At 42.9% G+C, this 12,718-nt stretch overlaps 1 pseudogene; it reads left to right on the forward strand.

The window, feature by feature from the left end:
* Window positions 1-7,611: 7,611 nt before the first annotated feature.
* Window positions 7,612-12,593, forward strand: LOC116089441 (annotated as a pseudogene).
* The last annotated feature ends 125 nt before the right edge of the window (window positions 12,594-12,718 follow it).

Below are 12,718 nucleotides of genomic sequence, written 5' to 3' on the forward strand. Positions count from 1 at the left end.
CTTTTATTCCATTCTCTATTTTATGACATAGATGCTTACCATACTAACCAGAGATATTAGCCATGGTGAGAAGATTTTTAAAAGGAAGATAAACAGAAGCAAAAGGAATAAGAAAAAGGTGCAGTTTGCACACAATACAATTTTCTGTGTGGAGAATTTAGGAGATCTCCAGACAAACTTTTGGACTTACAATTTTATAAAATTGCCAATTCCCAAATCTAACATGTAAAAGTTGAATTGCATTTCCAAAAATAGAAAGTACCTAGTAAAAATAGTATTGGCAACAGATACAGGAGCTCTGTATGGGAAAGGCAACTTTGTTGAAATAAATTAACAAAAATCTAAATAAAAGGGAGGTGATGTGCATGGATAACAAAAACCCATCAGTGTCACAGAAACCACCACAAATGGAATAAAATTTTAGGTAAATTTTTTCAGTAATCATAGAAAAGGGGAGCCAATGGCAATCCGTGGAACACAATTAAACCCCTCCCATATTAGCAAAAGAAGTCAGACACCACCAAATATTAGAGATGATGTAGCAAAATGGGAGTGGTCACACAGTTTCTGCTGGCATGGTAATCAGTGCAATGGCGTGGTATCACATGTTGAAGTTGATCATGCACATATATATAACCCAGTTTTTCCACACTGTGCAGCATTTGTGGTTTGTGCACACACTCTAGAAGATGTGCAAAGATGCTCATAGAACATCCATTACTACAAAATAACAGGTACTAGCAACCTGTATGCCCATCAATAATATAATGGCTAGAGTCTTATGTTTCTGCACCAGGCTACAGTGAAAATAAACTGCCGTAGGGAGATCAGAAGACTGGTATTCAGTGCTCAAGTTTGCTTTTTGTGACTGTGATAAAACACTGACCAAAACCAACTTGGAGTAAAAAAAAAAAATGCCTCATTTCAACTTGCAGATAACATTATATCATGGGACACCAAGGCAGGAATTCAAGGTGGGAGCTTGAAGCAGAAACCATGGTGGAAATACTGCTTACTGGCATGTTTCTAGCCCCAGGCCCACCTGTCAAAGGATAACATTATCCAACCTAGACTGAGACTCTCTACCTACACCAACTAGCAAACGAGAAAATGCCCTACAGATATGAACACACACCAAACAAATGGTTGGAGTTCCTTGTTTGAGGTTTCCTCTTCCCAGGTGTGTCAAGCTGACAACTGAAGCTACCTATGACATGAAGAGAACCAAGAAGAAAAACAGAAAGGACAAAGCTATATAACATTAGAGAGACCTACTTACGTTAATATTTGTGATGGTTTGAATATTATTGGCCGAGGGAGTGGCACTATTTGGAGGTGTAACCTTGTTGGAGTAGGTGTGGCCTTGTTGGAGGAAGTATGTCACTGTGGGTGTGGGCTTTAACACCCTCATCCTAGCTGCCTGGAAGCCAGTCTTTTTCTGTTTGCCTTTGGAAGGTGTTGCTGAATCTCACCTCCTCCTGAGTGTACCATCCCAGCCTGAGCATTGTCATGCTCCCTCCTTGATGATAATGGACTAAACCTCTGAACCTGTAAGCCAGCCCCAATTAAATGTTCTTACAAGAGTTGCCTTGGTCATGGTGTCTGTTCACGGCATTAAAACCCTAACTAAGACAATATTATATAGTGTTTTGTTATAATGAAACAAGCAACACAAAATGCACCTTTGAGGATGGAAGGGGTGGACATATAAGGAGTTTATAAAGCAGTGGTTTTATTCAGTTTCTTAAGCTTGGGTGCCCACTTCAATCTTTAAATCATATATTTATACTAAAGGTTACTCTCTTCTGTAGAGAGGAAGCATTTCACCCCAAAAGATCTTTTCAAAGTAAAAAGCCAATAGAGATTGTAAATTATTGAGACACTGCCAGCAGGTATGATTGATATAAGGGGTCGCTTTTGTAACAGAATTCATGCTCCGTTCAGAGGGCCCGTTTCTTTTTATTTCTGCACGACTATTGTTTTCGTTTGGACTTTCTTAGACATAGAGCATATGGAGGAGATTTGGGAGCAGATAGAATATTTTCTAGTTGACCGTAGGAAGCAGCATTGTGAGGCAGGGAAGAAAAGAGACTCATAGAGATTAGTACAATTAGCTGTGTTCGAGATATCTTTGCTATGGGCAGTAGAGGCTTAAATTGTTAGGAACCTCCAAGCAGTAGCCAGAATGCCTACCAGACTCTTCAGAAGAGCCAGAAGCTGCGCACTTCCTGACTTTGCCACCACTGGTTGAGTTGGCCCTGGAGGTGGTCATTCACTTACCACTCTGGGTCACAGTTGGGCTAGACAGACACAAAGCTTCCAAAGAAGTGCCCGGACAGAAATGGTTTTGTGCATATGGTGGCATGAGGAGTAGATTCTGACAACAGATGAAAGCAGCAATAAGAAAGAATGTAAATTGTCTCACAAATTTATTTATTTTTCCTTTTAAAAAAAACAGATGCTTCTCAGGCTTGCATCTTGAAGGAGCTTTCTGTGATTTGCCCTGGGCAGATTAGATATCATCACATCACACTTGGATGTTCCTTGGTGTTGTCACTGCTTCCACATCACAGTTCATCATCAAAAGAAGTCAGGGCAGAGGCCTGGAGTCAGGAGCTGATGCAGAGGCCTTAGAGGAGTGAGAAGTGCTGCTTACTGGCTTGTTCTTCATGGCTTGCTCAGCCTGCTTTCTTACAGAACCAAGGACTACCAGCATAGGAGTGGCCCCACCCACAATGGGCTGCCCCTCCACTCCCTCTACCAATGAAAGAAACACCTTATAGGCTTGCCTACAACTCAACCTTAAGGATGAATTTTCTGAATCTGAGTTCCTTCTTCTTAGGTGACATTAGCATGTGTCAGGTTGACATAAAACTATACAGCACATATATGCAAAGGACCTAAGTCAGACCTCAACAGGCTCCCCAATGTCTGCCAGCCCCCAGACAATTGATTCTATGGGTCTTATTCTTGTGCTGTCCCCGACTCCTCTGTTCCTGCAATCCTTCCTCCTCCTCCTCTGCAGACCTCCCAGAGCTCTGCTGTAAGGATCCATAATTCACTGAAGAATGATACCCCGGACTCAATTAGTATACAAAAGCAAAGAGTGTTTTATTCTGCAGAAGTCCAGCATGCTGGGGTCTACCATCTTCCAAGATGGAGGTGCCCCAGTGAGCTCAGAGGCCCAATTTAAAGCACATTAGGGGAATTCCAGGGAGGGGTAGGTGACCTCTATCTAAATCTGTTGGCTCTATTTCTAGGGACAGCCCAGAACCATTGCTAGGGTGTGGGGGGCAAGAAACTGATGCTGAGGAAGTCTGGAAACTGCTGCTGATGCGTTGTCCTTCCCTCAGGCCAGGTGGTGGTGCCTGGACTTGCCTGGACTTGTCCAGTTCTTGGAAACAGAGATTTAGGCCTTGTCTCTGGAACTGCCAACTTAAAGCCTGTCATGGAGTCAGCCCAGCCTGTCTCACTGACTAATGCTGGGCTCTGACACTTTGCTTCTGCTCCTACCAGTTGCTGGATGGAATCTGTCTGCTCTCTCTGGTGATGATTAAGGTATTCTTTTGCCTGCTTATGGGACCCTGTCCCTCCGACTGGGTTCCCTCGTCCAGCCCTGATGTAATGGGATATGCCTGGTCTTACTGTAGCTTGTTTTGCCATATTTTGGTTGGTGTCCCTGGAAGGCCTGCTCTTTTTCTGAGGGTAGGCAGAGGTGGGTGGAGCTGAGGGAGAGAGGAGGTGAGAGGGAGGGAGGGAGGGAGGGCAGAGAAGGGAGGGGAAACTATAGTTGGGATTAATATATGAGAGAATTTAAAAAAAAAAAATCCAGTGCAGATGCTTCCACAATTTCAATTTCCTGCCTGCTTCTCTGGGACTGAACTTAGCTGCACAACACACACTAGCAATGTGTGCTGTTGTCACTCCCACCATACTTTGTGTTAGTCATCTCAGAGTGCTACAGTCTTAATTTGGCATGTGGAAATTAATTAAATGCTTGAATGGAGTAGGGAGGAACAAAGTAAATATGGAAATAAGGTTGTAGCTGGAGCCAGGCAATAGTAAAAGAGACAAAACCAGAGAAGGATGAATGAGCGATCCACAGGACGTTAGGCTGATACTAGACTTGCCTCATTTTAACAGTTTTTCAAATTACCAAAGGTTTTAAATTACATAGTCAGTCTTTTTCTTCCCTAGTGTGTGTCTGCATGTGCAGGCCATGTGTACACATGAGTGGAGGCCAGAGATTGATGTTGGCTATCTTTCTCATCACTTTCCACTCTGTTTTTTGTTTTTTGTTTTTTGTTTGTTTGTTTGTTTTTGCTTGCTTGCTTGTTTGTTTATTTGTTTTTCAAGATGGGTTTCTCTGTGTAGCCCTGGCTGTCCTGGAACTCACTCTGTAGACCAGGTTGGCCTCGAACTAAGAAATCTGCCTGCCTTTGCCTCCCAAGTGCTGGGATTAAAGGCAGGCACCACCACTTCCCCGCTCCACTCTGTTTTTGAGACGTTGTCATTCACTGAGCCAGGAGCTCACTGGTTGGCCAGAAAGCTCCAGGGTCCTCTAGTCTCTACCTCTCAGTGCTGGAATCACAGGCCCCTGCTGCCATGCTTGACTTTACATGTGGGGACTGAGGATCTGAACTCAAGTTAGTGCGGTGAGCTCTCTAATGACTGAGTCATCTTCTCCCTAATTTTCTTCTCCCTAAATCACTGAAGATCTAGCAGGTGACACATACTTGTTAATATATACTATCTGCTTCCTTTTTTTTTTTCCCTGTTGAGTCTTGAAATGATCTGGAGAGATTCAGGTGGACATATTTTGGTTGCCGATACAGCAGCTGCTTGATGGTTTATGTTGTTGGCCAATCAGGCACATCAATAGGCATCTTTACAGCCAGTGCTCAAGAGACCCAGTGATGAGACAGCGACAGTGTCACTCCTGTGTTTGTCCCTTTGCTCATGGGGGCCCAGTAAAAGCCACAGTCTCTCTGTCCTTCTCTCTTCTTTCCTTGCTCTCCCAAAGGCTGCCTCTATTTTTCCTGTCCAATAAACATTCCATATGAGACCTGCTGCCTGGTGGGATTTTGTTGGGATCCACCACCTAGTTCTATCAATATTGACCTTCAAAATTAGACTGACATTCCCAGTCAGGCTGGCTATTTACCTGGGCATCCAAGATTGGAGAGATTAATGCTTCTAATAATCAACTGGTCCCCAAGACAAGGAAGGGAACAAAATGGGGCTCTCATTCCTGATCCTATCTATACTCATAGTCTGGCAAGACTTTCCAGAGAAGCCAAGAGAGTCTATGGCAAAGCCACCCTGAATGTGTCTGGTCTTGTTTAATCTTGGAAGCTTGGCAGCATTAGGCCTGGTTAGTAGCTAGATAGAAAAGTTGAGAGAGTTATACTACTTGATATCGCTTTACATGGGAAAACAGAGCCCACCAGAGGGTAAAGAAAGAAGTTCATTCTATAGTTAGCAAAACAGGCTACCTCACGATGGCACACTTGTTTTTTACTGGGAGAGAACCAATGTGTGCAAGTCTTATACAGTGATAGATACCATTTCAAGTTTGTTGCCATAACCAGACATTTAAGTTCAACAGCAGAAGAGGGAAAGAGGCCAGAATTTAAAAAAACAATATATATTCAGTTTCACACTGGAAAGATGTTCCAAATATATATATATACTTAGCAGTTACTGCTAACATTTTAAAATAAAACAAACCTTTCAGGGAGAATAAATATCACATGTACTTGGCACAAAATTCAAAAGGTACAGGCTCGTGCCATGAAAGCCTCTCTCCTACCTTGGCAATTACTTTCGAGTGCTATTTTTGTAATTATATATAATCAGAACTGTATTTTATTGCACATGCCCTTTCTTCCTGATTTGATGAGAATGAAGTTCTCGATCTCCAAATGAACATTTGGAGCACAATCTGCCTGCAAGTCAGACTGCGTGGCAAATTTGTTTCTAGTTTAAGGTAACTCATTAGCTTTTAATTATGCATCAAATGAAGCACGTGCAGGAATATGAAACCCAATACAAGTAACCACACTGCTTCTCTGATAGCTTGTGCTCCAAATTCTAACTTAGCCTGATTTTCTCCCACTTTGCTGTGCTCCAAAACCCGAAGAGATCCCATCTCGCTAGTTCCCTAATCTTTCCACTAGAATTTCCAAGCTAATTCCCAGGACAGAAGGGATAAACTGTAGGTTGATGGTTTGGTGATGGGATTTGGGGAGAGTAACTCCATGTACTGTGCAAACCACCCACCAACTGGGAGTGACCACCTGAGCCACAGTGGCACTTTAAGATCACTAGAGGTTGGAGACACATCACTCAATAGGGCTTGGAGTTTGATATCAGGGATGGCAATAAGTGTCTTTAACTTAGAGACAATTGAAAAGGTCCATAATCTGTTTAAAGATATGCAATGGCACTTGCCCTACCTCTTAGTTTTAATTAACATAACAGAAAGGAAAATGTTTTTACATGATTAACTTTTCTTTACTTTAAAGAAGCATAATTCTTTTATACTTTGTTTCAAAATCAACTGATGATCATGCCTGTAACAAAAATTTTTTGTAATATAAAAAAATAATATTTATAATTAATTTACCCCCTCCCCGCCACAAATAGCAACTAACATATAATTAAGCCAAATGGTTTCTTCTCTATCACTTAATTAATTGAGCAAGTTGTTAGGTCAAGATATATTCTTGAAGAGGGGTCAGACAGTCTTCTAGGGAGAAGCTGCCATTGGAATGAAGAATATTCTCAGTGATACAAATGAACTTGTATACTAACAAATAATTGTAATTAAAAGGCTACAGGCCAATAAATTCTGAACATCACCAAAGAGGACCAAACAGGACAGTATTACAAGTATAACCCAAGAATATGAGAGGTTCTACAGTTGGGTATCAGCTAAAAAGTCACTGTGTTAATAAAACCAAAGATAATAAAACTAGGTAATTGCTTTCATAAATGCTAAAAAGGGCATTTAATAAAACTCAACACCCTTTCACGTAAAAGAAAAAAATTGAAAGATACTTCAGCCCAAATGTCAACTTCTTATCTAATGGGAAAACATTACCAACAGTAGGAAAAGATGACCACATGCCAATCCTTGTGTAACACTGGGAACCAGAGTTGGAGCTGGCATAACTGCATCTAAAAAGCACTTAACCTTACAAGAGCTCAAAAAAGGAAAAAAAATCTATCTCTTTAAAAAATATGATTATATAATTGGAAAACATAAGCTGGACACATTACTAAAAATAAGAGAATTCAGTAACAAAATAGGATACAAAGTTAATGCAAAAGTCAATTGCTTTATATGAACGAAATCAGAAAGAGAAATAATGGTTGATAGACATCTCCATTTCTAAGCTAGTTTTGTGAATGTTTTATCAACAGAATATAAATTCTATAGCCAAATAGGACCATTTAGAGATGAAGATGTTTGACTAGTTTATCATGACCCCAATTCAATAGAATGTTAATTTTATCTTATTGTTAGATGTTAAAATAATTATAAGGTTAAGCCATTTTTAAAAAACCATTTATCTGAAAACATATGCTAATGAGTTATCTCCTGCGATGGGTTATCTTGCCAACTTACTGGAATTTAGAGCTAACCAGAAGGTTTGTAAGCCATACCTCAACCTGTACATGTGAGGACATTTCCACAAATGATTGGATTGTGAGGACTCTGGCTTGATCATTGTTTTAGGCCATTGATGGATTTAAAATTTGAATAGATAGACTATTGGGAGGTGGTCGGACTATAGATGGGGTCTGAATTCAGGAAGGAGACCCTTGGGGCTGCTGCTGAAGAATGTGTCTTGGCTCTGACTCCTTCTTTACGTCTCTTTGTTTTCTGGCTGCCATGAGTTGAGCCACTTTCCTTGGCCATGTTCTTCTGTCAAGATATTTTTGCTTGGTCATAAACACAATGGCAACAGAGCCAGCTACTCAGGAGCTGAAACCTCTGAAACCAGGAGCCGAAAATAAATATCAACTTTTTAAATTGTTCATGGCAGGTATCTCCCTCAGCAAGGAGAAAGTAACAAACCAGGGAAAGAAAAAAACACTCTCTTCTCTAGCTTGCCTTTTGTTCCCTGGGGTTGATGAGAGCTGGACTTATCTGAAAGAGAATGGGGGGAGGGGTAACTGTATAAAGTGTATTGATCAAGATAAATGTGTTTAAATTTAAGTCAGGCTAGAACTTTAATGTTGGAATGGGGCAACAATGGAGGATAGCTTGCTTCAGAAATGGAAGCTTTTGTTCTTTTGTTGGCTAAGCCTTCAAACTGACTTCCCACATGGAAGAAATTAAAGGTTATATCAAAATTTTCTAATTAGTGATAGTGATAGAGATAGGTTAGAGAGGGGGGCAGAGAGAGACAGAGAGAGACAGAAAGAGACAAACAGACAGACAGACACACACACACACACACACACACACAGAGAGAGAGAGAGAGAGAGAGAGAGAGAGAGAGAGAGAGAGAGAGAGAGAGAGAACTAGTTAGACACAGGTGAAGATAGAACAAGCCAGAGAAGGAGCCAGATTAGCACATATTACCAAAGTTAGTGTGAGGCCAACCAGAACAATTCAGGAAAAGCTAAGAAAAGCCAGACTGAATCAATTGCTTGAAGGGGAGTTTGAACCAGAGCAGCTGAGTTAAATCAACTAGCCAGATCAGGAAGAACTAGGAAGGGGTGAACTTATTCAGCAGTAAGTCTCAGAGGCTGAAAACATTCTAGGCCTAGATTAGATTGTACAGAGGCTAGAAGCTTCCAGGACTAGGTTAGCAGATGGAGCAGTAAGCCTCCAGACAACAATCAAAGTTACTTTTACAACTTGATGACTCTGCACAGAACTATGGCAATAAAACACACACCGCAATGAGTCTGAACTTTGCCTCTATTCAGCAGGAGGATGTGGTCAGATATTGGTTTAAATTGGTTTAACTATTTAAAGATAAATACAAATGAACAAACAAAAGGACCTTGAAGGTGTGTATCATGGGGTGAGGAGCTGAGTCATAAGTGGCATTTTAATCCTTAGTGAAGTTGAAACAAGTTTGATATGGTTATCTCCAGAGGATTCTAGGCACAGCATAAAATGGATTTTAGGCAGGAAAAGGATTCATCCCTACGTACAGCACTGGAAGACTGAAAGTGTGCGATGCTACGGAAACGTAATGGCTTCCGAGAGCAAAGAAACAAAACAAAAGTAACCAAATAAAGTAACCACTTACTCAAATAAAAACTCGACCAACGGGTTATTCCAGAGATGCTACAGACAATTTGAAATAAGTATGACCAACCCTAAGTCTGCCATACAACCTGAGGGTCCAAAGGACACATATGTCATGAACCACCTCCCCTGAGCATCTGCGGGGGGGTGGGTCTCATAGTCCAGAGGGGTAAGGCCGTAGAGTTGGCCCTCTGGGCGGTACAAACCTGTGTGTGTGGTAGACTTCTAGTGGAGTCAGAGAGTCAGGGGAGTAGGGCTGCTTCTCCCTCTGCCTGTGCTGGCTGGGCAGGGACAGTGGCAGCAGGAGCAGGAACATAAAGAGGGGAACAGGGATCCTTCTGGGAAGCAGAAAGGGGGAGCAAGTCATGAGGCTGAGGCTGGCCTTCTCTAGAAGAAGAAGGGTGGGGAGTGGTGAGTCCCGTAACAATAAATGGTCTCATCCCAACAGGGGCTTCTTGACCAGGTATTGTCTCATGGTTGTATATGGCACTAAACCTTCACCCTATAAATGATGAGGAGATGGAAAGTCCTCTCCTCAGGTCATCCTACTTTATAGGTGAGCCATTCATTCCTGCAAAAGATGGTTAGTTTGCTGGGATGAACAACCAGATCCAAGTCTTTTACAACTTGAAAAAAGTCCTTAAAATGGTTCAGGACAAGCCCAGTGGGGTGCTTTGTGCCTGTTCCATCCTAGGAATCAAGGAAAAATGTGTAAAGAAAACAGAAAGCACAGACAAAATACACACAGACAGACATAGAAAGACATTCCTGGGAAAACAAAACCAAAAGCCTGTCTCAGACAGTCTTCCTCCCTGGATATGGGAGGCCTATAAACCCAGAGCCAGTTCAGAATCCAGTTGAGAACTAACAAGTTATCCAGCTTCTGATAGGAGGTTGGGAGCATGCATCTGCTTTGTCCCTCTTGGCTTCCAGATTAAATCCAAAACAGAAACACAGAGATGGACAAGATAAAAGACAACCAGGTGCCCAGACTTCCTCCACTATTTGAGTCAGGGGGTCTCCAGCAATCCCAGGATGAGCCCCCAAATGTAAGGGTCCATGATTCACCAAAGAATGATACCCCAGACTCAAATAGTATGTAAACCCAAAAAGTGTTTTATTCTACAGAAGTCTAGCATGCTGGGGTCTACCATTACCAAAATAGAGAGACAACCAAGTGAGCTAGCAGACCTGATTTAAAGCACACTAGGGGATTCTGGAATAGGTGACCTTTATTTTATTCTATCTCTAGGGACATTCCATTACCAGGGTGTGAGGCTGGAAACTATTGGTGGGAAAGAACAGAAGCTGCTGCTGAGCCATTGTCCTTGCTTCAGGCCAGGTGGCAGGGCAGCTTCTGAGGCCTGGACTTGCCTGCACTTGCTTAGTCCTGAATTGTCAATTTGAAGCCTGTCATGGAGTCAGCCTGGCCATCTTAGTACATGAGCACCACAATAGCAAAGATAAACCATAGGAGGCAGCCCTCAAAAGATCATGACCAAAGATGAAAGAGGATAGTGCAGGAAGCCAGAAAAGACAAGATGTTCCCTCAGATACTGGGCACCATCGATTGTCCAGGCTGTTATTGACAGGGGGTTTCCCCTGACTTAGGATTTTAATATAGCAGAAGGTAAGGGGCACCTGAAAGTCTACCACCGGGCTCTGTTGGCAAGTCTCAAGGGGGCCCCACACATTTGACCAAGGTGACCACGGTTAAGCAGGGACCAGACGAGTCGCCCACAGCCTTTCTAGAGTGACTAACGGAGGCACTCTGTCAGTATACACCCTATGATCCCAGCAGTGATGATCACAAAGCTACTGTGACTATGGCTTTTATAGACCAGGCTAGTAGAAATATCAGGAAAAAGCTTCAGAGGCTAGAGGGACTACAGGATAAGTTGGTGAGGGATTTAGTGTTGGTTGCTGAGAAAGTCTATTACAACAGGGAGACAGTGGAGGAGAAGGAGCAAAGAAAGAGAAAGGAAGAAGATGAAAGGGAGACAAAAAAAAGAAAAGAAAAGAAAAGTGACAGGGAAGGAATTTACAGAGACTCTTGGGTATACTAGTTAGGGAAAGCAGAGAAAGGAGACTCCAACCAAAGAGAGACAGAAAAGCTCTTGAAAAGAACCAGTGCACAGATTGCCATGAGAGGGGCCACTGGGCCCAAGAGTGCCCCAACAAATGGAAGCCAGGGGTGGGAAATCCCAGGCCTTGGGAAAAGCACCCTCAAACAGTGAAGGTATTAGCCCTGGGCAAAGACAGTGATTAGGGTAGGTGAGGTTTGAACCCCTTTCCCAGACGCGGGGCAACTCCGAGAGTAGAAGGGAAACCCACTCGGTTCTTGGTGGACACAGAACTGGTGGACAACACTTGGTCATCCTGGAAGCCAGTGGCCCCAATTCCAAGAAAAAAATCTTGGGTCCAAGGAGCCACTGGCACTAACATGTATTCATGGACTACCCAAAGAATAGTGGGCCTAGGAATGGGCCAGGTATCCCATTCATTTATGGTCATCCCTGGCTGTCTCTACCCTCTGTTGGGGAGAGACTTACTTTCCAAGATGGGGCCAGAGATACACTTCCTGCCTGATGGACCACAACTAACTGGCCCCAAAAGAGAGCCCATACGTGTTCTGACTACCAGACTAGATAATGAGTATAAATTATTTGAAAACACCTTTTCTCAGAACCAGGACTTGACTTGGTGGTTGGAAATATTCCCATCAGCCTGGGCAGAAGTGGCAGGGATGGGTAAAACAAAATGTCATCCCTCTGTGGTGGTAGAACTCAAGACTCAGGTTACCTCAGTGTCTCTCAGACAATACCTTATGTCTTGAGAGGCAGGAGAAAAAATTAAGCCACACATCTCCAGGTTCTTCCAGTTTGGGGTGTTGTGTAAGTGCCATTTGGCCTGGAATACAATGCTCCTGCCAGTTAAGAAGCTGGGCACTAACGATTACCACCCAGACCAGGACTTAGGAGAGGTAAACTGCTGAGTGGCTGACATTCACCTTACTGTGCCTAACCCCTACATCCAGTTGAGTTCTTTGCCACCTTCCAGAATCTGGTACATGGTCTTAGACTTGAAAGATGCTTTCTTCTGCCTCCCCATTGGCACCCCAAAGTCAAGAATATTAGCTTTTGAATGGAAAGACCTCTCTGACCGACCTCTGCTTGGAGCCAAGGCTACCTGGTTTACAGATAGGAGTAGTTTTCTCCGTGAAGTTCAGAGACGAGTGGGTGCTGCCATGGTGGATGGCCCAAACGTCATCTGGGTTGAACTTCTACCCCTGGCACACCAGTGCAGAAAGCATAGCTAATTGCCCTCACCAAAGCCTTGGAACTTGGGGCCAGCAAGAAAATTAACATCTACACAGATAGCAGGTATGCCTTTGTCACAGCTCACGTCCATGGAGTGTTGGGCGCTGTTGGGCACTGGCCAACA

Source organism: Mastomys coucha, unplaced genomic scaffold (assembly GCF_008632895.1).
Source record: "Mastomys coucha isolate ucsf_1 unplaced genomic scaffold, UCSF_Mcou_1 pScaffold14, whole genome shotgun sequence".
NCBI lineage: Eukaryota > Metazoa > Chordata > Mammalia > Rodentia > Muridae > Mastomys > Mastomys coucha.